General features: G+C 40.9%; 1 protein-coding gene across 15 annotated transcripts in view; it reads left to right on the forward strand.

Annotated features, from left to right (window-relative positions):
• Positions 1-27,512, forward strand: part of LOC119653637 (uncharacterized protein CG43867) — a 466,832-nt gene that overhangs the window by 21,837 nt on the left and 417,483 nt on the right. The gene's annotated exons all lie outside the window — the stretch shown is intronic.

A 27,512-nucleotide genomic window follows, 5' to 3' on the forward strand; every position in this document is an offset into this window, starting at 1 on the left:
TTGTTCACGTTGCCTGAACTGCCTTCCAACTTAATCCACCTTTCGGCTTTGTTTTTGTGCTGGCTCTGTCATCGATAATTTCGTCACATGGCTGTCGTTATCGCAATCATCGTCATCCTCATTCCCATCGATAGCGTGGCATGGCTAAGTTGCTAATCAATAAGCAGTTGTTCTAGACAGAAAACAAACAACGTCATCAACCCCTTGAACAGAACGGCAGAATGCACCATTGAATCGTTACACACGGCCACTATCGCCAACGCCATCGTCATCATCGTCGTCATGATTGTCTTGACTCGACTCCTGACCTAGCCTGTGATTATGCAGAATGCAAATTGAGTTGAAGTCACTGGTCCCCGACATAACAACAAATTGTTGCATACACTGCAGTCTATTAGATAGTTGGGTTTCAGTTGTGTTTTTTCGGAGAATGCAGGATGAACGACTGTCATCATGTTTGCATTTATGAGTGTATGCACGAGTTAAGACAAACCAACTTATTTGTATGCGCAAAGTAGGGAAGAATGATGTGCTTCGGCAAAGTTATGAAAGAGTCGTTTCTATTTTACAATTATCATGAATTTTATGTCGTATGTCAGAATGAGTCATTTCTGACATCTACTCCTTCTTTCGTCGTGTCTTGAGTTGTTCTCGCAAACAATGCCAAAAATCATTAAATTTTTTCAACTGTTGGCAAGAGGTCTTTTATAGTCAAGATATGAGCATGTACAGACTTATCAAGAATGCCATTACAAAACAGAAAGATCATGCCAATTAACAGGCTTCGAAAAAATTCTAGGTTGTCTAGTGTTGTTGACGCATGGCAACGTCAGAACGCAGGAGACCTAGAGCGGATTGCATAAATCCATGTGGGCCTGGTAAGATGGAGAAATTCACTAGAGCTCTTCGGAAGAGATGCACCTATATCTGCGCTTTACAAGAAACGTGATAGTATGGTGCCAAGAGCGGTAATATAGAACCTGAACACAAGAAAAATCTCTATCAACTCCAGTCTTTGGTAGTTGATGAAATAAATATTGTTATTTTTGAGGATTTCCGTGACACTATTATAGAAGCCGAGTGACTTGATAATCGGCTGATGACCAGCTGACCACGTGAATAATTTCTTTACTGTCTACACCCAACAAGCGGTTGGACCTAATGCGTAGAAAGAGAGCTTCTGCCAACTACTCAGCACAAGATTTTTACCGAGCCTGCTATCATCGCGAGTAAGTTTAATGGTCATGGCGGCGAAATCGCCCTTTTTCCAAAACTCACAAATCATACTTGTCAATACATGTTGTATTAAACGGGTGCCCCATTTCCCTACATTTTATAATCGCTATAGCAAGTTATGTAAATATCATGCTGGTTCCAAGCCCAGGTAAAGGACGAAGGTTTAAGGGAATCTTTTTTTTTAGCCTTTGTCTCGTTTACAAGCGGAGTCGGCTCGTCATGATCGGTTTCGCCATTTGCTTCCATCAAATACCTAATCTGGATGCAACAATCACGAGGCTTTTAAATCCCAATCTAGTATATCAGGCCATCATTGTTTCGGCCGGGCTCTTGGTTGCTTACCATCGACTTCGATGTGGAAAGGCATATAGCCTCCTAATAGCGTTAAAATATTGCTCGGGGATTTCAATACCAAGGGTGGGAACGGGGAGATACATCGAGGAACAACCGTGGGATCCCCATGATATATCAAATGTAAACGGCCAACGCCTCATTGACTTTGCAAGTAGCAGAAATTTGTTTATAACAGCGCATTCACAAAAGGACATGGATGTCCCTAGAAGACATTACCTTCAACCAGATACACCACTTTCTCAACTCCCCAAAGACGGTCATCTATCATCCTCTATGTGAGATAATATCGAGGAGCAAACATTACATTGTAAAAAATGTCTATAGATACCGAATTTCAAAGACCCGCGAAATAAAAACCTACTCATTTCGAAAATTTGATGTAGGCAAACCTGGAAGAACGATTAGGTCGTATTCTTCAGACTCTCACTGTGAAACCTATAAATAAAACCTGTTATGACCTGAAACGCGCTATCAAAGCAACAACGGCAAAAGTGGTTCGATATGAATCCTAGCCTCGGAAATATGATTGGTTTGATGATGAATACTAGGAAGCACTTAAGAAAAATAAGGTATGCAGACAACATGTATAAAGAAACACAAGGAGGAAGAGGGAAAATTATAAAAATTTCCAACGAGCATCTGCTTAAATATTAAGGTACAAGGAACGAAAACATTTTGAGGAAGAATTAAAGAAAATTAACGACAGCACCGCAAGCAACAACACAATACAAGCCAACAAAGTAGTGAAAAGCCTGAGGTGCGGATGTCAGTCTAAACCCGCAAAAAACAAAATGGAAGCAATCAATCATGAGTGTCTTATTTCAAAGAATCCCTCAACTCTTCGCACACAATTCGATCGCAAGAATTATGGTCGAGTTTAATGGAAACATTGAACCACGCTAATATTGGAAGAAATAGAGTCAGCAAACAAATGCCAGAAAACGAACAAGGCGCCGGGCGTAGATGACATCCCCGGTGTGCTCACCAAATCAGGCTGTCCATGGAAACTATATATAATTTGGTTTTCTCCATCTGAAACCACGAACAGATCCCACAAGCAGTGTGATACGCACTATCCACAAAGAAGGTGACAAGCTGACATGTAACAATTACAGAGGCATATCACAACTTTGTACGTTCTATAAAATCTTCACAAAACTTCTAGAGAGACAGATTAAACTATACACCGGTAAGACGATGGGTGAATACTAAGGTTTCCGTAGTCGAAGATCGACAACTGATCAGCTATTTATAGAGAAAGGGGTGCTAGAAAAATGCTGGGAATTGCAGATCGATGTCCAAAAAATATTGGCAGACTTTAAGTATGCATATGACAGTATTGACTGAAATGTATTGTACAAAGTAATGCTTGCCTTGTTAATTTCACCAGCCTTACCAGACTGTCCCACTCAACAGGGTCAATAACAGCCTAACAGATGTGTGAAATAAACGTCGGCTGGCACTCGAGCAGGTTATATGAATGTTGCCCGTGGACACAAAAGGCACACTGCTCAATAAATGCTGCCAAATCGTCATAAATGTGAACAATGTAAACATCGTGGCTCGATCTTTCATATCAGCAAGGAAGGATTTGCAGAAACTTCGATAAAACAGCAAAGGAAGTTGGTGTACGAATTAACGAAAACAAGACGAAAATTATGATGCAAACGAGCAAAATGATGCCCAGTAGGTAAAATATATCGATTGAGAGTGTAGTTTGTATAATTACGTGTCCAGTTGACGAAATAAAACGCGGAACTCAGATCGCATACAAAGCCTTCTATTGGTCTACGAACAACTGGTCAATACCTTCGAGAAGAGAGTCTTGAGGAGAACAACAGGACCTAAACGACCAATGGCAAATCAGATACAACAATGAGTTGCACCAAATATGTGACGAATCTGAAGTCTCCAAATTAATAAAACTTCGGAAGTTGCCATGGGCTGAGCGCGTTCAATGTATAGACAACACTCACATAACTAAACGGGCATTTGAAGGAAGAGCAGAAGGACGTAGATCGGTGAGACCACCCTGGAAACGCTGGGCAGATTCTGTTGTCGAAGACGCCATTCCTGGGTCTTTGAAATTAGAGGACGCGATCAATGGATCGTGAAGGTTGATGGAAAGACATCTCGATAACAACAGCAAGACGCAAATCGACTATATTTTTATCAGACGGCCCTATTTTCTTGCGGTCATTGACAACTAAGCCATTCACTCAATCTCTGTCATTGATGACTGGTCTGTGAGTTCAGCCGCCATTGAAAGAACGTGAGAAGCGCACTGATCCGCCGCAACTTGAATTGTGACGAGAAAAGGGAAGAACCGGTCTTACTTACACGACTGTCTACCATTACGAGCTCCAAGGAAACGCAGAATGAAATCAGAAATGCAATCCACAAAGTGGTCTACACAACCTTCGGGGCCAACGAACCTGGAAAATGATTAAACAACCGAGATGTTTAGTTTTGAAATGACGACGCCCAAGTAATGGTCTCTTCGAAGAAACGCCAACATAAATTGACTGAACCAAACGAATGAAATCGAGGAAAGCAACTGGACTTAACGACATCGTAGATGAACCCTCGAAGGAGAAGGGCCGGAATCAATCACTATTCCCGCGAGTTTTTCAATCGTGTTGTTGAGAAGGGTATACCATCATTTGACTGCTAACAAAGCACGAACTACAAAATATCGGAAAAGAAAGGAAGTTGGAAATGTGACAGGTGTATCAAAACCGTTCCCTGACTTAGTGTTTACCCTCCCTCCCCCCTTTTTATTTTTGTCGTGGACACTGTCAGACAAGAAGACAAGACATCCATCGTCCGGCACCCTACAAGCTGAATTTATTATTCCAAGTGTCTCACAACAGAAAATAATTTTTTCCAGCTTCTTACCTAGTAAGATCCAAAATGTGCTGCATGGATTATTCTGAAAGCGCAACTGCTTCTGAAGCTCAACTTGAGTTCGCGGTTTATCCGGAAGGCGAAGGAAACACTTTTTGAACATGTATAGTTTTATGTCCGAATATGTCAGTGGTTAGAGCACTAGGCTGTCGTATGGATTGTTGCAGTTCAAATCTCACTGGTGGCTGTAGGGTTAGAATCGTGACTCAAGGTACTGTAATCTGTAAACTGTAAAGGAGAATTACTATCTGGGTCACGCGTAGAGCATGTGCTAGTAGCTATCGTAATCTAGGTGCAATTCAAGGGGGGTTTGACAGAAAATGCTTCTTTTCCGGAGAAAACTATTCCCTTGATAGTATTTGTAAGTGGGTATTGGTTTGAACTGCTACAAAAAATTGAATTGAACTGAACTCAGTGATAAACTTTGCGCCCCTCCTCTACACCCTCGAAACGTGATCGCCTTGATGTAAATGGGTTCCATTTTTTAGGTTGACATAATTGACTGCAAGCTCCTGTTTGCCAAGTTGAAATTGGAATACACCTGATACCTAGAGTTCACCGCTTGTGGCCATATCGACTTCATTGCGGGTTCCAAGGCCTCAGCATGGGATCTGGTCCATACGTTGCCGTTTCTATTCCTTTCCTTCCTAGCCCATCTGTTGTCTCATTGCCCTCTATTCTGATGTGGTTCGGATCCTACAGTATTCAGATTTTATTGTGCAAGACGAGTGTATTCAGTTTATAAGGCCATTCTCATTTCAATTTGAAGTTCACTGGTTGGATTTGAATACCTTGCAGTGCTTTTCATCCTGCACTTCATTTGGTGATGTGTGTGGCTTTTTCTTTCGCCCAAAATCTTCGGCACGTCGGTATAAATATTTCGGTAGGTCGCTTGAAAATAATTTGGATCTTCCCTTAACTTAGATAGCATTCTATCTCAATGCTACCTTCTGATATTCTAAAGAAAGCTTTCTTTGAATGCATCTGTATGTGGAGATGAAGAAGGGTCAATCTACTCTACTTTCATGGCCTACCAACACAGCAATTCATTTCTATATTAAGATTAATTAAAATGGTACCATGGTAGGCTTTGTTGGATTGATGTTTTGTTCCACTCTTCTGCTTCCGTTGCTAGTAGTGCTTGATACCAGTTAGAATTAATTAAATGATATCGTCATATTAGATTCCCCTACAGATTAATATCATGCGTTTTGCATCACTGTGGAACTTTACTCCAGTATTTGTGAGCTACTTCCGCAGCTCATCCGCCACATCAGTAGTGATAATACCCCACTCGGTAGGTAATCCTGATCATAGTTTCAAACTTGTTGACACCTTTACTAGTCTATTTTCAAGCACCCTGTGGGTTTAGGAGCAAACATGTTCTTGACTCCTCTCTGGATGAATCGACGGGTATCCAAGATCCAGTCACTATATAAATCCCTCTGTCAATAGCGAGATATAAACCGCGACCTTCTGCTGCGCCAACCTAGTGCTTTCATGTCTATGGCGCAACAATATATTAGTCAACTGTGTGTCTGAAATATTAATAATAATAATAGTTGACGCAACAATCCTAGTGCTCTAACCACTGAGCTATCCGGACACGGTCTTAAAGATTCAAGGTAGAAATTATCATATTTGCCCACTTTCGGAATAAAGATAACTTTTACTCGCCTTTAGCCCCTGATACATACTCTTCTCTTTAACACTTTCAGGATGGGGGACGTGTGATGCCTTGCAGACACCTGGTAGTAGTGCTTGGAAAATTCCAATTTATCCGTTGATCCGGGTGAGTTCAGTGGTACGAAGCTGCCTACTGTACATCCTACTATAACTTTGGGAGCATGTTCTGTTTGTGGGTCAGACGGCACGGTCTACCATGGGATAGGAACCCGGGGAATGCTTGTTAAGAAGTAGGTACACCGTTTTCTACTCATTCTCGGAGAACGCCACATCTTCGCTGTTCAAATAGAGAATGTTTCCCTATTCTTGAGAAATATCTTGTATAGCCTCCATCCTTTTGTAGTTTACTCCATACCACCGCAGTATTTCCTGAAATTATCGAAATTTTTGGTTTATTTTGCTCAGTCAAAAAGGATTCGAACATCTGTTCTTTGATCGGCTATCCTCTTATTACAACAAGGTACATTCCCTGAGCCGACTATCTTAATTGGGCTTATTATTGTCCTTATATGCCCCTAGGATGGCTCCCTCCACAATCATTTTCAGTTCTGATATTCCTACCTACCTCTAGATAAGTAATATAGTTACTCAGAGATCTTACATACGAATCTTATTTTAGAATTGCCTTCAACATGAAGTTCAATTATTCTACGATTCGATATAGAAGTCTCATTCAAGTTTCTCCAGGACCTGACTAACTCATTCATAAGGGCAATCTCTAGGGTTACATCTAAGAATTATTGCCTGGAACTAGTGACAAAAGTTGCCGTGGTTTACACATTTTGTAGTTTTAGCCTTTTATTAACGATAAATTCAAGAAAGTCATCTCTACGCAACACTTGACCAGTTGTTTGACTTCCTTCGATGCGATCTGAGTGTCGTATTCTAGGTAATAGCCCAATGACAGTTCTTAGTTTCCCACAAGAGTCTCCAGAGAATTTTTGCGTATTGTAGTTTTGCCCCGCTTAGGGTTATTGAATCTACAATGCTGTTCTATCATAGTAGTAGCCATTCGCTTTATTAAAGTGTGGATCCTTTAGAATATCATAGTATCATCTTCCTGATCTAATAATATAATTCACTGTCTGTCTAGAACTTTGACAAATCTAGGTCAAAATCGTTCATCTATCCATCCATCTCCTTACTCCCTTATCTTTACTCCCTTCTGCGCTGCCAACCTTCATTATCAATTCGTCCAAGGATCACCGTACAATTTCCACCCTATGCGTTTCCGAAATTATCGCTTTCAGTCTGTTTTTGCGCACGTGTACCGAGATATTATTGAATTTATCAACGGTGTGGCACTTTCTGTCCTTCGTTGCTTTCAGCAAATCCCAAAAGTGCTTTGCTCTCAATCCTGCTTCTGGACTTCTGAACAGATGGAGATCCTCCTTTTCGCCAGTCATTAGGCTTTGGAGCTCCTTTGTTCGGGCTTAGGGAAATTATACTGTTACCACATGTGTCCCGCATATTGTCATCCCGAGAACATGTCGATTGCTCCACTGCTTTCTAATTTACCAAATTAAGGACTGCGACCTAAACTATTCTGCTCTATCTTCCACTGCCCAGTTCACCCGTATTACATCTGGTCGAAAGAGTATGCTAGGCATTGCATCTCTTATACATCAGCTTGACGGCAAGATTTTCGATGGTTTCTTGTTATTCAAAGTTAGTGTTTGCCCTATTAATGTGCCAGTTTAATACTCTTGGCTAGGCTATCATAGCTAACGCCGGGCCTTCGGGCTCCTACCTTTGCTTATGTTGTGCGGTCATAAGGACAGAGTTGCTGACTGAGGCGAAAAGTTATCTGTGAGCCTCCGTTCAGATAATGTCGGCTACCTGGAACTACAAGCTATTGGGGGAGGTGTTTCTCAATTGTCTAGTCTATATTCATAGCTTTCTTTGAAGCAGGGACACTTCGTACAGGATGCCGCTCGTTGCTACGCACTAACATTCTTGGTAGACGAGAGGTTATGGCTCATTGAAACCCTTTAGTCTGTCTTATCGTTTTCCTGCTTGAACCGACCTGACCAACTTAACTTCATATCTTCCCAGCAGCGCATGGGCTGAGAAAATCTGGAACAGATGTTCCCGGGATGTTACAGTATGTTGTTCCGGATCACCAAGGAGAAACTCAATGGGATAGATTTCCCCATTCAATACACTATCAAGGAAGTATTTCATGACAATTTCCGAAAGCTTGGCTTTCACACTGTTTTACAAATAAGTAATTCCTGGCCATCTTCTTAAAAGGTTTCGACGAACCTGTGCTGTTGAAAGATCATAATTTTTTTTGTTTTCAGACTTGGCTCGGTTTCATTATTTTTATTAAACGCTGCTTCTTTTGTTTGCGATATCGACCTTCTCCAAGGATGGATGTGGAATGTGTCAGTTTCTGGTTCCGCAGGAGTACTTGGCTTCGTTTTCATCTCGTTCGATAGCAGCGCTGGTTTTATTTCATTACCAACTTATTCTAAATCCAGATAGTAATATACTGACTTTTGAAAAAAACTCGAGCAGACTTTTGTTTCTGCCGTGATTTCCATTCACGGCTACTGGCGTCCTTGGCTGTTTTGTTTTTGTGAGCGGCCTCGATATTGAAAAGTTTGACGTGGTAAAACTATGGCGTTACGTTATCGTTACGCCCAGTTTGACAGTAGTGGTTTCTAAGCTTACCAATAGTTTAACTTCCGACTTAATTTTACCGGCATCCACTTTCGTTGGTCCTATCACAGGGATACAGACGCGCTTTTTGTAGCAACTCGATATTTCATGTGCAAGACGAATTCTGCAAGTTCAGATTGATATTATGACAGTTTTGTAGAGGAAGGGTTTTAACTCGAGTCCTAGCTTAGAGTTTTTATGTAGAATGCTATGACCTACACCAGGATATTTTACCTCACTTTGTTGAGCGATCATTAAACCATTGGCTGAGACTTCATCGCAGTTTTGTTGCTTCTTGGCGAAAGTGACGCAACCACCCTTAGTTCTGTCCACACGAATTCTCTACTTTGCAAAGCACTTGCCAATTTGTCCTATGTGGATTTGCAACCTGAGAATCGAATCGTATACTTGAAATGGCAGTATTATCTGTAAACGTTGAGGTTGTTAGATTAGGGTCAGTTGGTAGATCCAAAGTGTGGATTAGGTAGATTGGCGTTCTTAGAGCGCTGTTCTCGGGAGTTTCACCTTTGGAGGTTGTAATCAAGAAACGTAAAGCTTTGTATTTTACCCTGAACTTGCGCTCCATGTGAAAATAATCCAAAATATCATACTGGAAGTAACGACCTCGTTACAAAAATCAGTTTCATACCACACTTTGTTGAATGCTTCCTCCTCGTCTAATGCACGCCTTCTTTCAGAGACAATCCTGAGAGTTTATTCAATCGAACCATAGTTCTCTCGAAAATCAAGCTGGTATTGCAGAATTACTTTGTTTTCCTCCAGACGTGTGATTTTTGAAAATAATAGTTTAAAAAAATGGGGAGTAGACTTATGGGTGAATAAGATGTTACTTAGATCTGTCTTAGAAATGCTGTTCCCTCTCACCTCCACGATGATAACCCCTTAACAATGCCAAGCAACATGCGAGAGAATTTGGCGAGTTCTCTGCGTTGTAAAACAGAGTTGGTTTCCCAAGTACAGGACTCTGCAATAGGATCGGAAATGCAACGATGGCGACGGCAATAAAAAAATACTAGTTTGGAACCTGTGCACTCTATTCAGAGCTAGCGCTCTTAAAGGGTTTTTCGTACAGATGTAAGCTCTCCTGAAATCGAAATTATTAGGCAGTAAGGTATTTGACGCCCGACATCACAGACTTCAGACCACCAGACCACTGGTGGCAGTGGAATTTGCATCGTGATTTGACGTCGGATACCAGTAGACTTAGTTGTGAATGAGTACCTGAGTCAAATCAAGGTAATAATCTCGGGCGAGCGTAATGCTGACCACATTGCCTCCTACAGTGTACTGTAGTGTACCGTTACGGTCTTGAATGAAGTGCTCCAACACACTTCAAGGCCCTGATCCAATATGGATTGTTGCGCCAAAGATTATTATTTGGGTGAAAACTACTTTCCCCAACGTTGAGCTAATCAACGAAAAAAACAACAAATCAGTAACAGACAGATTCTATGGTTATGGTATAGAATACCTGCGAAGCTAATAAAAACGAGGACTGTGGGGATGGTGACCAACTTTTATATGCTCCTAACCACTGTCTAGTCCGACTAAACTATGTCGGAAGATTGGGACAAAAGCTGTCAAAAATAATCTACAGAAAACTTGAACCTTTTTCAGAAACTATAGTTGGCGAACATCCGAGAATATTGTAACGTAAAAAGTTATCAATTGAGCAGATATTCTTTGTAAAATTCTTGTTGACCTCAAACAGGGATGCGACAGAATCGATTGCTCGGTACTGTACAAAATATTGGTTGAGTTTTTAGTTCCAGCGAAACTGATTAGACTCGGAATGAAAATGCATGTCTTTAGCGCTTCAAAACTAACTAACAATTTACGGTACTAATTTCACACTGGGTGTTGGTCTGGTCCCAACATTATTCAACATCGCTCTGTAGTATGTAAGCGGAAAGATGCGGTAGATCTTAATGGGACATTACTGTACAAATCAACTCAGATAGCGGTCTATGTGGATGATATAAATATCCCTGCACGATCAAAATGGAACACTGGAGGCGTACTAAAGCTTGATAAAGTATTGAAGGAAATTGGTCTAAAAATAGACCAGAGAAAATCATCCTGCCAATTCTAAAGAAAAAATTTCACAGGAAAACAAAGTTCACAATATATAACACGACCTTCGATCTGCCCTGGGTTACCGCAACAATACGTAGACAGGCGGGAGAGTAGAAAATCATTGCTTTTGAACGTCGCGCCTTCAGGAGCATTTTAGGGTCAGTTAAGGTGAACCGCAGATGTCGAATGAGATACAATAGCTAGTTATACATATTATCAGGAGGTTGGGCAGGTGGACGTATGGACCATGGACGTATGGACTTCAGAAGAGTTTCCATCAAAGGCAAGATGGAAGGCAAACGACCACGTGGGAAACCCCGAAAAAGGTCGGTGAAATTGGCTGAGAAAGATAGTATAGAAATAGACTTAGATTAGATAGATTGGGTAGTCGTCCAATCAGTGAGAAAACCGGGCGTTGAGGAGGCTGAGGTTGACAATTGGGCAAAGGAAGGTGAAAATGCTTGGAACACATTTTTGTAAAACAAAGTCTTATTAAAATCGGTTCATTGTTTGTTTGTCCGCCTGTTTGGCCTTTTTTCATTGTTGGAAGGCCAAAAGTTTCAAAACCTACTACTGCCTCTTGTCGTGCAGTTGTTTGAGACTCTTACTCGCTGAAACCACCGCCTTCTCCTTGCGATCTACCTACGGGACTACTCTAAAGCATTGTGTTGCGGGGCTGTATCAGTTCTTAATTGCGACTCGTTGTTGTTCTCTCCCTTTCTTGTTTTCTGCGGAATTCTCCCTGGGTATGCTATTCATGACTAGTTTTCAGTTTCTTTTCATTTTCGTTATGAGCCGCGAAGGGCTCTTTCGTGAACTCGACAATATTTTCAGCTGTTAAGTGCCCATCTGTGTTAGCCTTCAATCCTTTCCGGCACACAGTTAACCTGACGCAATTAGCTCGTAGTTTAATTCGCCGTGGCTTTGTCGTATCCAACTTTGAATGTGTGGATCGATGCGGTATAGCCAACGACCGGTTTGTGGCATATCCCATCTCTTTTGGTATTCTGCGATATATTCCCAACATGCCTTGAAATACGCCAGACTCTCCTATTGTATACGTTTTGTCGTAGAGACGCCGGCCTTCAATCGCCAACCTGTCTATAGGGAGCTTCCCTGCTAATAAATATGCTGCTTCTCCTGATCTTATCAGAAGAGCTATGTATGTCCGAAATTCAATAAGTGGATATGCCATTCCTAATTTTCTGCAAGTATTGCTTCTCTGAACGGTTTCCCTCCTTTTCCGCAATATCGAGCAGTCCATTGTATATTACTTCTTCAAAAAGTTTGCCAATGGTTTTGACCAGATACATTAGTCTCCACAAGGCTCTCGTACGGATGGTCACGGCTCAAATCTCACTGGTGGCAGTGGGATTTGTGTCATAATTTGATGTCGGATACCAGTCGACTCATCTGTGAATGAGTACCTGAGAATCAGGGTAATAATCTCGGGCGAGCGCAATGCTGACCACATTGCCTCCTACAGTGTACTGTAGTGTACCGTTACGGTCTTGAATGAAGTGCTCTAACACACTTCAAGGCCGTGATCCAAGGGTTTAGCTAAGTTTGGAATGAGTACATTCCATTGTTCGGGGAATTCTGCCTCTATAAGACATGTAAAAATTTGGGCAAACATAGTTGGTGTTGGCCGTGCTCTTCATCAATGCTACTTACAATTTTTTTCGCTTTTTTGTATTTTCTGAGTTCCAGTGAATTATCATTTCGGCTCCTGAAAGCTCTACGTCGAGGCATAGGGGTACCGCATGTTTACTGCAATTTTTCCATGACCTGTCGAACTTTTTCTTGTGCACTTCGCGATAACAAGGTTTCTTCCTGATGTACCTTCTTGAATATTCTCGCATTCAATTCGTTGGTTACCCAGCTCGTCGTTGCGCTGTTTCGTGGCGAAGTGTCTCAGAAGCATTGAATGTTCCAGTCTGTTATTGCACTTTCCTGAGAAATCGTTATTTGGATTGACAGGAAATTTAATGAGAAGGTGGGAACTGTGAACGTCCGCGCATGCTGTGAATTGCATCGTTCCACGTTGACTTTAAGAGGGGGGATAGAAAGGCCGGGAGTGTAGAGGCAGGGCGGGGACAAGTTTTTCTGATTTTAGTACGATGTTGAGGAGCATATGTGGAAGTAGACCGTATACAGGGGTGAAATTCGCTGGTGGATTGATCTATCAAGATTGTGAATTTTCTTAATGAGGTTAGAGGACTGCGAAGAGTGTTTACCGTTAAACAGTCTCCGCCGAAAAGGATACCATCAGCGAGAAAAATGGAGTTACGGTAGTGGAGCTGGCTTGCTGGAATAAATTCGTTGTAAACTTCCTGAATTACTTCTATGTCGTTGAGTACCATGGACTTCAGGGTCTAGTTAATGAACTTTCATCTCATTTAAAAGAAATACTTTATGAACAGCTAAAAATTGGCTTGTCTGTTTCCAGTAGGGTGCGAAAATATGCGCAAGTGGAGCTAGTCGGTCAACTAAGCCGATCTAGCGGAATAATCATACAAAAGCAATAGAAAAAGAGCCGCTTAGTGCCTTAATTCCCTTAATTCCTTGTAAGCCCAACACCAAAAACAGCCGAGTTTTGTGCCCATTCATGGACTAGTTGCACTGCCTGGTATCATTCCCAAGAAAAATTCAAACTTTCAATAAAATTACACTCAAAACTAAACTCTCTCCTACAGACCCGGTTCTAACGAGGCAAAACTCATACGACATGGATAATACAACTTTGCATTCATACATGGGTACTCAACTCTAGCATTGCACACTATTTAGAGGAAAAGTAGCATGTTAGAAGTCTCGCCCCTTTCACTACACTGCTCTCATTTAGCGTGTACTTATCGTTCAACAGCGTATTCCCATCAACTCTGGAGGAGCATCATTGTCATTATTCGAGAACAGGGTACTTGTGGACTCGAATTGAGTGGTGTCGTGCCCTCTCAGCTTGTGCTTGAAGTTGTCCCACAATGGCATCCCCCAACTCCTTTGGGACGTAGTTCTCCTTGCGCTCGTTTAAGGAGCTGAAAAGAATCTCAAGTTGGTTGATTCATTTTTGCATCTGCCGTTTTGAAAGAATAAATTTAAAATGAATTTCTTTGTTTCACTAAATTAAGTTTGACGGATTTTGTCCCGCCACTAGCGTTGTCTGGTGCAACTGATTAGATTATGAAGGGGTGTCATGCTGTGCAGACAGGGTTGTTTCTTTTAGAAGGAATTTGTTGTGTGCATTTGATGGACATGGGAGCACCTTTAAGGGGAACAATTGGACATACATAGGAAAAGGATAGGGGATTTGAAGAATTAATTGTAAATTAAACAAAATTCCATCCGACCCGAGTGCATTAGTGCAACCGTGTCGCAGCAAATCTAATATATAAATGGAAATTTGGTAGAAATATATTCCATAAAGTGAAGAGGTATTCTCCCCAATTTCACCATGGCGAACTGATAGCTACTATCCGGGAGAACAGATATACATATGATATATGCTCGGCCAACGAGAAAAGCGAAAAAAATCGTAGGTTTCCAATTTACATACATACATACGCTGCAAAGCTATTAAATCGAATTCAAAAGCATGGAATGGAAAATGTCATATTCGCGCAAAAGCCGTGTTACGCGACCGGGTCTTCATCACAAATAATAATCGGGTTTTAAATAAATAATCGGACATTGCCAGTCATTGCAGTGGTTGAAGGGTACAAAGTCGTCAACAGGCGAGGGTGTCAAAAGTATGGTCGCGTATGAAATGAATACAGTTTGGCACACACAATCCCCACCCACCATCCCCATAAAAATATATAAATCAAAAGTGCCCATCTCCACAGGCGTTGTCAGAATCAGAGACACAAGTTTAATGTTTAATCGATACCCATCCGAGAGTGGGTTGTCACTCGTCCCTTTGAGGCTCAATGTCCATCTACATAGCCGCTTTCCTTCAAACTGCGAGTTCTGATGGTTTTTATGGTTGCGTATGATGGAAGCAGATAAGTCGTCGCATTAATGAATTTAATGGGTGAATTTAAAAGAGCTGAGAATGAAGTCCATCCCCATTTCGTCGGAGTAATGACGTTTTACAGCTTTCAATAATAAGGCCAGTAACCGCAAGTTTGACACCACTCTTATTTGGAATGATGCTCAGATGAAGGATAACTTAAAGAACTCTGAATTCGGCAGTGGCGTTTTAAAAAACGACGAGAGTTAAGCTGACCCTATTCGCTGTATTGTCACCCAAAAACCTTCACTAAGCCGACCTGTCAACCATCGATTTCACGCGCTACGCCATTGTTTTCTTCCAAAACATGCTCCACATATGTACGTATGGCACCCAATTTGTTTAACGTTCACGAGACTTATCAATAATTTCCATCACTGAAAATTTTATATATTTACGAGCCAATAAACTACAAGCCATCTCGCTCTCTATTGTTAATAAAACTCATTCAACTGGAAGTCGTAGTTGCAAAGGAAGAGTCTGAGCGGGTCCTGCGAGGACGCTTTGCACCAAATAATGTCATCCGAGAGGGGTGATGATGGCCCAGGATATCCATATATTTTTCTCAATGCTGCACGACCATATTGTAACGGTCGTATACCAGTACAGGGTAGTTGTACAGAATAGCAGGATGTGCACCTGTTTACCGTGGGGACTCGTGTTGTTTTTCGTAGTTGCTCCGAAAAACAGGACGTGCACGATGAAGGTGAAAGCAGTAAAGGTGTGCCCCCATATAGTTAAAAGATAAGTTGTGGAGCTTTTGTCTATTGTAATTCGGCCGCGACGGGTTAGGGGAGGCGAGTTGCTTGTGCCGGGGGTATTATAACGGGAATTATATCCTCGGTTTGCAATCATCGTCAATGGAATAATGGAAATGATGCGCGAAAAGTCCATTGGGGACTACTAAATTATTTATAGAGAAAGCCTAGGTGTTGTTAGCTCAACGCCTGGGTTCTCTCACTTGTCGAAAGTGGAATTTTTATGTGATTATATCAGTGCCATCTGTAGAAGTCGCAACCATCGTCACCTCGGCGACGATAACTGTGATGACTCCACCATGGATTTGTCGAGGTGCGCAATTTTATACAAGTGTTGTTTGCTGATATCAGATTTTATCTCTAAAATTTCATGTTTAAGTTACTGAGATTTATGGGCTCTGTATGAAGCTATTTGCACCGAAAGTCGGATGCTGGGTGGGAAATGTTGTGGGGGAGGATTTTTCATATATCACTATTTATTGCATGCTGCCAGTGCGATGATGATACGACGGTTTATTGAAGGTGCGACGCTTTATGACGAGGTAATGAACTGAACACACGACACTTATCACAGGAGATTAGTTTCAAATGCTCTATAAATTTTTTGCCTTTGTATAACGATTGCGGCAAGAATTTACGATAATGGAGTGCATAGAGGATTATAACTGTCCTTAGGGTATCTTTTGCGGAATGCATTTGCAATTGCGACTCCACATTTCAAAACGAAAGACCTAACATTTTATGCTGTTCTAACTACCAGAGGTAACTGCAAAACTTTTGTGATTTATGTTTGGCTGAAATGGTAAAGCAAATGAGATCTGAAGAGGAGAGACTGAAAAACATTAACTAAGTCGATTGAGCAAATATTGTTGATAGACATAACTTCATCCCAAAACTTACATGATCAGCACTGTCGGTATGTTTATTTCTGTAAGTCAGTAAATTTACTGTTGTTAACGGAACAGGACATAGGTATAGGTATCCCGAATGAACACATTTGCTTTGCAGATTTGCGCAAGTTCAGTCCTTCTTGAAGTTTGAACTATTAAGCGGGATATTAACTATATTCGTATCTGGCTTTATCAGTGAAAGGTACACATGATTTCAGAAGGGTACACATAATTTCAGAATTGGTGCTGTCTCCTCATAGCTGGAGCACAAAGAACCTGCAACGATATTCGGTAGATTTTACCGGCCCATGCTTTCTCCGCAGATTCTGACACGGAGGTTTATCGTATACGCTTCCGCCCGGAAAAATAATACCCTATTCTACGGGCTGCCACATATGATCAGTTTCACTTCATGCGTCGAACCTCAGTGGAGCGCTCCTTAAATCACACTCTAATATTCAGGTCTTGAGTTGGAAACTGAAGAAGTATTTCATCATCAGGCCTGCCTTAATAAGGAACTTCAGCCACCCCGGTTTTACGCCAAAAGCTGTCTGGCGTCCTGATCTGCACCATCGCTCCATCTCAGGCAAGGTCGCCTGTCTTCTTTTTCAACCATAGATATTGCCCTGTAGACTTTTCGGGTTGGATCATCTTCATTCATACGGATTAAGTGACCCGCCCACTGCAACCTGTTGAGCCGGATTTTATCCATGACCAGACGATCGTGGCATCGCTCATAGATTTCGTCGTTATGTAGGCTACGAAAATATCCATCCTTATGTAGGACCGCGGCCAAAAGTTCGCAATTTCTTTTGCTAAGAACCCAAGTCTCCGAGGAATACATAAGAACTGGCAAGATCATGGTCGTGTACAGTAAAAGCTTTGACCCTATGGTGAGACGTTTTGAGCGAAACAGTTTTTGTAAGCTGAAATTGTATTCTCCTGTCTTTATTGTTTTCGTTTGGCCAGTGCGATTCGATGTTGTCGATTATTTGGTCTTTGACGCTGACGTTGCCACCATGGACTTCGTCTTGCCTTCATTAATGTGCAGCCCGAAATCTCGCGCCGCCTGCTCGATCTGGATTAACGGAGACTATACATATCGGGTTGTTCTTCCCATAATGTCAATATCGTCAGCAGTAGCTGGGTGGATTTGAAGAGGATGGTGCCTCTCGTATTTACGTCTGCATCGCGAATCACTTCCACCAGGGCCAGGTTAAAGAGGACACACGTCTTATAACGTTGTTAATGTTGAATGATCTCGGGAGGGATTCTCCTGTTTTTATCTGACCTCGCATATTGATCAGGGTCAGCCTAGTCATTCTTATTAATTTCGTCGGGATACCGAATTTTTTCATAGCCTTGTACAGTTTTACCCTGACTATGCTGTCATAGACGGCATTAAAGTAGATAAAGAAATGGTGCAACTGATGTCCAGTCAGTTTTTCCATAACTTGCCGTAGAGAGAAAATCTGATCTGTTACTAATCTGTCTGGAGTAAAGCCTCTTTGATATGGGCCAATGATGTTCTGGGCGTATGGGGCTTTTCAGCCTATCAAGAAAGCGGGGAATATCTTACAGATGGTACTCAGCAACGTGATACCTCAGCAACGTGACAGATAATGCCTCTTTGCCAGTCGTCAGACACTGATTCGCTGTCTCACACCTTGAGCATTAGTTGATGAACCACTTGGTGTGATTGGGCACCTCCATATTTAACCAATCCGTTAGTAATTCCATCGGCTCGTGGCGACTTATGGTTTTTACGCCAGTGAATTGCACGGACTATTTCTTTTAGGCTCGGTGGTGACAGCATTTGTCCGTCATCTTCAGTTGGCACATTGGCACATTTCCCCTGGGGCCTATACTACCCTTCGACCCTTTGAAGAAGTATTTGGTAATGAAAAATCACTACCCGTTTCGCCAATTTCGATTCTTCTACTTCCTAATGAAACATTATCTACCGTTTACGATTTTGGCTACCGGAGGAAGACATAAATTGGCTTTTTGGATGAGCAGTTTCGAGAGCCCTCAGGACGCTCACTTTCTCTAAATTGGGCGAGGGTGGCAGCATCACAAGCAGGATATATTGGGGCTGAGTGAGATTAGATGCGGAATTGTATTGCTGTACTTCAGAAAGCCTGTCAAAAGTAAGCATCAATCTAATGTTAGACAGTGCTTAAGGAAATCTCAAAAGATTTGAAAGGCAGAACCGATATGGAGTTAGTACTACATGATAATGCCGGAAACCAAGGTGGTGCAGTTCTCCGCTACGAAGCGAAAATGTTCGAAACAGCTTCTGCTATTTTCAGCATCGATGGCTTTGAGGCGCTTGCTACCATCACAAAGCTAACTGCCTCTGTACCGGCGCTAAGCGCTTGTAGTAATCTCCTAATTGAGAGCCATTTATATTTCAGAAAAATGTGGACTGACTGAATGCCACTCATCTGTATACGACGCCTACCAGTCACAGTCTATTCAGTAGCTTAAAGAGGACTGTGTGCCTCTGTTCATCTGGTCACTTCTTTAGTGGCTTAAATTATCGATCGCCCTGCTCTTAAAATGTACCCTTTTTGCGACAGGTATCCCACAGTACAAATTTCGCCGCTCAGCCAGTCTTGGCTTGGAAAAATTCCCGAGCAGTTCCCCCGCTCTTCTAATATAGTTCGGGTTCCCTTTTCCTTACTTCATATGCAAGGGGCTCGCACCTTTCTGTATGAAATGGGAACAATTGACTGGCAAACGAACGTTGAACTTAATGACAAGTGCCCATTATGCTGAGCCTACCATCTAGCCCCGGTGTTTTTTTTTTCCTGTCTGCTTCCAGTTTTTTTATAGTTTATAATGGATAGATTTTGGTAAGCGCGGTCACGACAGAATATCGATATTTTGTACAGTACGTCCCGTCCTGGCGACTATCCCTAAAATTCCTATGCTATTAGAATTTCGTTGCGTAATGCCCCACCAGTTGGGAGGTCTGACGGTAAAATCTCTTCCAAAGAAGTGCCGTAAACACTGAAAAATATTATCCCCGCACAACGAAACCAGATAAAGCCATTTCTAAACACGTAGTCCCACACTGATTGATAGATAACTGTATTTGCAATCCAGATAGCAACACTAATCGACATCGCTTTTGCCATTCATTTTTCTTCTTCCTCAGGATACCCACCAGGGACACAATATTTTGCCAGTGGTCAACCGTTCTTGCTGCAATGTTATACGTTATATAGGTGTTCGTGAAGATCTAACACGCCTTTATTGTAGCCTTTTTAGGACATTATGGACCTTATCGGTCTTGTTACAAATAGCTCATATTGTCAAAGTAATTATGCGAGCAAGTAATGGAAGCAGCGATCTTCGCTATATTCTTGATTATTACATAGATGTTAGCTGAATTTTTCAGATCCATTGATTGCCTTGAGAAGCCAGAACTTATAGTGCCAATTTGATAAGCCCCAAGATCTCAGTGTTACCTTCTATTTGGATATTCTATAGGATATTGCAAACGAATATTACGAATAATCGACTATTCCACTTATTCCTCGTTCATACACAGTTTATGCAAGGAAACTAGAAAACTGTTCAAACCTGTTGCTCCCAGCTGCCATTCTCTCACTCACTTTATCCCTTGCATATAGAAAGGAGTGCTCACAAAAGATACATGAACTAGAAATTCTTTCATATTTCGAGGAATTGAAAATACGCAAGGACACGTTCAAGCAATGACCTTTCATTATGGACGACCCTTTCGAACAGAGTCCTATGCTCAGCATGTTACCCAGAACAAGCTCCGCATTTAATTTAATAGTGGTTGTAAAACAATTCAATGTAAGAACTTGAAAAGTTTCGTTCGCTGTCATACGTAATGATCTACAACATGCATCAAATCTGGTATATCCTGCATTGCTCTAATCCCTGTTAGACGTCTTACCCTTTCGTATGCGACTCTGTTATCCAGTCTGGTAGCAAGTGTAAGATGAATTACTTGGTATTCGTCATGTTTAATGAGAGTTCCTTTTGTACTGTCAAGTTTCATCAGAGAGCACTTTGTAAGACTTTGTACTAGTGGTAGCGAGTGAGTACACTACTCGGCTTGTAACTATCTGGAAGCGGAATTGAAGTGGATAGTGCGGAATAACATTTTCAGGAATTTCTCGAACGGAATTGAAAATATTTCCTAATTACTTGAGGTATTCGCTTATTTCCATTGAGAGATTAGCACGTTGAGCATGTAATTTCTGAAAGCTCGCTCGTGTACGTACATATATGTAAACGGGACCGTAATAAACCGATTGTGACCTCATCCAAAAGGAAGTTGGAACTTGCTAACGAACGCAATGTGTCGACTGTACACCCCTGCAGTTAAAGAGTAATCTTCGTACATGGACCATTCCAGTGGAACGATCTACTATCTGAAGTCATACTCCTCAGATACTAATTGTCAGCACTAGTTTTACATTTCAACAGTGCAAACGTCGTGTCCTATATGAATGTTACAACACCGACAAGGAACGGAGTGTGTTGGCGTTGTAGAGATGAGGAGAATTGTTGAGAAATTGTATGAATAATTTAAAATGTTAGACAGATGCAAAGCAAGCTCTGAGCTGTGGATACTAATCTCGAGAAGCAGAAAGACGAATCAAATGCGGGCGACGATGGGTGGGTGTTATTTGCAAGATAGAGTTGATAAGCTAAGATGACGGTTGTGATAAATGGAACATGATGAAAATATACTTTGTAGTCGCTAATGTAAATAGATAAACAGTACTTCAAATAGTAATTCTAGCGCATATATTAATTCCTGACTGGTTTGTGAACTGCGGACAAGGCGGAAGAGAATAGCAAAGCAGAACACATATGCAGCTAAAATTAAAATACACAGGAAGGACTCTATTTGCACTTTAATTTTTGGAGTAATGGAACGTTGTTTCCTTACTCAAAAACTGCTTTTGTAAACAGCTTCTTGTATTTGATATTCTCCATATGCTGTGCTTGTCATAGTTGAATGAAATTTTTATTTATACGACTGTTTCATGGCCGAATGTTCTAGTCGGAGTCTAGCCTCATAATTCATTTGCTTCATAGAGATATTCATTAATTTTGTGGATCACTTATACATTTATTATTTCCTAAAAGTTGATTTCGGACCAGACGAGCGAGAATACGGAGATTTTTTTAGTAGTGTAATGACGTCGCTGAGTGGGTATTTTGAATATACCATAAGCTGTGTCAAGCTAAAGCTAAATTAATACACATATGTCTATAAATTGATTTGCAAACGTAAAAACTACAGATATGATGTAATTCGGAAAGTGCAATTGATGGGGGCACCGTTCCTGAGCATCCATTGTATTTGACGCCCTCGTCTAACGAGAATAAGTCCAACTGTTGTTGATAATTCCGATAGTGGCATGAAAGACATGGAACCCTCTTTTACTAAGGCATCTGAGATTTTATTTTCCTTTCAACATATGACGATCCTGTTAAATTGAGTAACTTTTGAGGATGATTGAGGTTCAATTCATTAGAGTACTTAGATCGGGGAGGAAGATTTATTAAACAAAGGATGGCAGATTAAGCTCGAGTTAGATAAGCTTAAGAATATACATGCGGCAAAAAATCAATGGTGGCAACATCAGTGCCAAGTCATCAAAATGCTGGAATAAAAACTCGAAGGCTTAAATTTTCCTAAATAGCATAAACAAGTCGGGAAACCGGAAGCTGGACGCTTCAGGTACGAAAGGTTTTCTGTATTTCTTAGTACGTAGCACGTAATATATCCATATATTATGTGAGAGTATCCACTTTCGGGTGATATTGACATTCATAGTCTTCAATTTTCAAAGAAGCAACAAATTTGAGGTATTATAACTTTGTTAGTAATAGTGCGATTTCCACCAAACTTGGTAAGATCATGCTCTATATCATAGCCTATATCACTGCAAAATTTCATGGTACTACGATGAACTTTAGGGGGGTTTCTAACCAATTACAAAAAATTGTAGTAATGTACTATTATTAACTTTATTTGACCAGATATCAGCATGGAAGGTATTTCGGAGCCCAGGCACCATATAGTGGCAGCCTCCTGATTTTTTTCAGATTTTTCGGTTTGGTAGTTTCTGAGAATGGCCTCCTTAAAGAAGTGATCACTTTCAACCCCCCGCGCTCCCCACCCTTCCAACGAATGTCAAAACTAAGATCGGCTTTGAAAAGTACTAATCGAGACCTTTAATTTGATACCCCACATGACTATATTTGATGAAAAAAAATTTTACACCCCGCTTTTGCATGTATGGGGACCCCCCCTTAAATTCAACGTAAAAGGATGTAATTCACTGTATGCGTGAGCGTTCACAGTTCCCACCTTTCTACCAAATTTGGACGGACAGACAGACAGACAGACAGACAGTAAACCGATTTTAATAAGGTTTTGTGTTTACACAAAACCTTAAAAAGCAGCCAATCCACTTAGGAAAAAAACTATTGATTACTTTGATAGATGATCTATGCGCTAAGATTTTTCTGAGAATCGTAAATAATAAAAGCAAATGGCATTTATATCAATAATATATGGCCTATAGTGACACGGCAATTATAACAGAGAATGATAAAGATCTACAATATTTATTAAACAATATTTACCATACAAACAAAGCTGTAACGTTATGATAGCAATATCAATATAGCCAAGATATGCATATATTATTGTTGACAGCTGTGAAAAAATAAACAATTAGGATACGGTCTCAATAAACTCTTATGTTGATTTAACCTGTGAAAAGAATCCAATATTATGGGATTAAATTTGGTAGAAATTAGGGGTCCAAATCATAATTACCGGTGATATAGGAAAAGGGCGAAGTTCCTTCAGAAAGTATCGGAAGTGTTTCTATAACCGCAAGATTATTATATTATACAGTTGGGTAGGTGAGCATTTAATAATAATAACAATCGTTGGCACAACAATCCATATTGTATCAGGGTCTTGAAGTGTGTCAGAGCACTTCATTGAAGACCGTAACGGTACACTACAGAAGTATACTGTAGGAGGCAATGTGGTCAGCATTGCGCTTGCCGGAGATTATTACCCTGATTTGACCCAGGTAATCATTCACAGCTGAGTTGATTAGTGACGGAAACTACGATACAAATCCGACTGCTTCCAGTGAGATTTGAATCGCGACCTTTCGTATGACAGCCTTCTGCTCTACCCACTCAGCTATCCACATACTCACACTTAAGGAGGTCATCCCGTGTGTCAAAACCGCGGAATTTTCCATCAATTGTATCTAGATATAGTGTAGAATATATAGGCAAAGTGATTTTTTGATATTCGGAGTCATTCGGAAATTATAGTGTTAAACATGTGATAAGTCACATGCTAGATTTATGTCGATCGCCGTAATAAAGCTCATATTTATCGGTCCGAATGACGTTCCAATGAAGAGGAATTGGTTTATGGACTAGGTATAGCAGATTAATGGTCAGTTAAGGTTTTATGATTAAAATTGACTTATTCAGAACATATTTCTACGGTCTGCAAACTAGAATAATTGCGATTCATTCAGTAATTTTTTTTATTCATTGAAGAAGCCGTGCAAAAACACCAAAATTCACAAAGTTTAACACCGCACCAAAAATTTAGCTTTTGATATTTTTTAATAATCCTAGTTTACAGACTGTAGTTAAGTGTGTATGTTAAAATACCGTTTACTTTTTTTTCCTTAAGATGATCGCAGCGCCCTCTGGTGTGGCAGCAGAAAAACATCTTTTTTTGGAAATGGGGGTATAAATTTCTCTGTTTTTGAATAATAATATATGCTAACGGACTGGAAAAATTACTACTTATGCTGAAGATATTAATAAATATATGGTGGAAAATTCATATTTGCATCTTTATCCATTTCTTCACAAAAATTTCTAAAAAAAAGCGAAAAAACGGCCTTCACACTGGATATAAGGGGGTCAGCTGACATCAATTAACAAATTAGAAGGGTTTGAGAGGAGTTACTTTCACCTGGATAGACAACAAACGTTATTTGCAAGTTCTAGATTTAAAGAACTCCAATAGAAGCCTGTAGAACAGAATATAAAAAGGGAGGCTAATCTATTTTCAAGATTTGATATGGCATAAAGGAAACAGCTTGTTAAAAATTAAATTAGCTAGAAAGAAAGCGAAAACGATTTGGTTAATAATAATAATGTATAGTCAAGGTTTACTGGTTATAGTATACCTATAAACTGTTGTATGTCGTTTAAACCTATGATCAATAGAACCTTTAACCTACTTCAAGTGTTTCAACCTGGAATCTGGTATTAGGTATTCTCTCAGGTGCCCCAACCTACTTTGCATAAGTGCTGGACAATGCCGCAGAACATGTGTGGAGGTTTGGTCACTCTTCTCACAGAATCCACAGTGTTCGTAGATATCCCTAGTTTCTCCATGTGATATTTTAGCCTGCAGTGACCAGCGAGTATTCCCACTATAATAGTGAGTTTTAAACAATCTTCCGAACGCCTGGACTGGTGAGTTCTTTCTGCCCAGGTTACCGCCCCATAGGTAATCATTGACCTTACTATTGCAGTGTATATCCACTTTCAGGGTGCATCCCCGCCTCCCCCCTACTATAGACCTACAAATCATCAGAGCGCTTGTGGCTGTCCGACATGTATTTTCAACATGTGTCTTCGAGAGTAGTTTTTTGGTCTAGTGTGATTCCCAAATAAATCTCAGGTTGTCGAGCTTGGGCTTCTTAGTGAATAGTAATATGTTGGCGTTGGCCAGATTTATGCGCAGCCGTTCTGCACTAGTGCCTAATGATTCGCAGTGCGGTTTGAATTTTATCACATTGGGTATCATCATATTTGTTCCTATAGATTAAAACAATATCATAAGCGTAGCCCTGAACCTGTATTCCATTGTTTGCTATCTCTCCTAGGAGTTCATCAACTACCATGTTCCATATTAATGGTGATAATACCCCTTAAGTAGTGTTCATGGCAATAGAATTTATACCTGTCAATACTTCTATTTGATCACTCCTTAAAATTCTGCTCATCCAGGAGGCCATGGTATTTCCCACTCCTTTGCGGATTAGGGCATCTCGTATCTCTGTGTGCGATGTGTTATCGAACGTTCCTTTGATGACCAAAAACGCATACAATGCTGTTTCCTTCATTTCTACGGCATCCCGGAATACATCCATCAGCTGATACACAACAGTATCGGCTAACCGCCATGGCCGTTAAACGTAATGACATAGATGTAGTTCTAATATATTCTAATTCTCTATGACCTTCTTCACCGTCTTAAGTACGAACAATATCAGGTAGGTTGGTCTGAAAGTTTTAGGGTGAGAAAGATCCTTTTACTCTTTTCGGAATGAAGACCACTTTTGCCCGTCTCCATGCCCTTGGTATATATCCCAAAAGCGAGACTGCCCTTTATCACTCTTAGGGGAGATCCTAGAATGATTTCTTGGCCTCTCTGGAGTAGTCCTAGAAAAATGTCATCTACTTCGGGTGATTTCATTGGTTTAAAGGTTCTCATTGCCCACCTTACCCTAGCTTGTGTACCTCTTTTTCTAGACTCCAGTTCTCCTTTCTTCCTCTTTTGTCCGTTGTTGGGGTGTCTGCGGAATTTCGTCGCTTTTCGCTGTGGGATAGATGTACTCTGTCCTTCTCATTCTTGATAAATATCCTATCTCCCTTCTTCAGACAGACAGAAGATATTGCCCTGTTTTCGGCTGTAGCTTTATATAGCCTGAATGCTTCTGTTTTTTGTTCTATTCCTTCACAGAATTCACTGAAGTTCTTTCGATTTAATTCTTTCATCGTGTTTCCATACGGCGTCAGTGTCCTTTTGTATCTCGGCCAGTCCTCGATTCATTTCGGCCAGTTGAAGGGTTTTCTCAAGTCCTTTCTTATTCTAGTCTGGTCCCTTGATGAGTTGATTGCCTAACAATTGGCCTCATATGCTTCAACTATGACTATTTTCAGGACATCCACCACTTTTTCTAGCTCTATCTTGGTCCTGATGCCACTGCTTACCTGTAGATGAGCCATGTTGTCACTCAGAGGTTTTGTGTGGGAGTCACAATCTGTTCTCCTGGTATTTCTTATTATTGTATTTACTTCCGAGTTGCCCTCAATGTCGAATCTGATTGATCTGATTGTGATCCAACATAGAGGGCTCATCCGACACCCTCCAATTATTGACCAAGCCGCCAATCAAACTGTTTCCTAGAGTTATGTGTAATACCTCTTGTCTGGTGCTTGTTACGAATGTTGGTGTGTTCCCTACATTATTTATTTTTGACTTATAACTGAGGATGAATTCCAGAATGTACTCACCTCTTCGATTAATGACGCTGTTTCCCCAGATCTCATGGTGGACGCTGTCATCGCAGCCGAAAATAGGTCTTTTGGTAGCATTTCCCTTTTGCGAGCTAATTTATTGGCTCTGATGCTGCTGTTTTTCGATTCCTCGCTCTAGATCCGTAGCATTTTTTTAATAGTAGAGTCACTTCATGCAGGGTGTGGCTGTCACCACTCATCGATCTTGGTAGACGAGAGGCTTGGTTTCTGGAGGGCCACACATCATCCCCAGGGAGAAATAAATTAGCTCCCTGCTGCTGCAGTCTACTGCTTGACCCCTGCCTGGTTACGAAACATAAAAAGCGGGAAAAGGTGCATTGGTGGCATTGTCCTATAATCATGACTGTTCCTAGTTTTTCATCCATCAATCCCACCTAGGCTTTGCCAGGCGCCGGCTGTACTGTTTCCGTTCGTAAGAACATTATATCCTTTTGGAAACCCCACTTTAATGATGCAATCTCCAAGTCCAACGTCCTTCTTGAATGCGGTGGGCTATTCTTACTGCCACCTCTAAAGCTTTGTCGCGAA

This window comes from Hermetia illucens, chromosome 4, assembly GCF_905115235.1.
Source record: "Hermetia illucens chromosome 4, iHerIll2.2.curated.20191125, whole genome shotgun sequence".
Taxonomy (NCBI): Eukaryota; Metazoa; Arthropoda; class Insecta; order Diptera; family Stratiomyidae; genus Hermetia; species Hermetia illucens.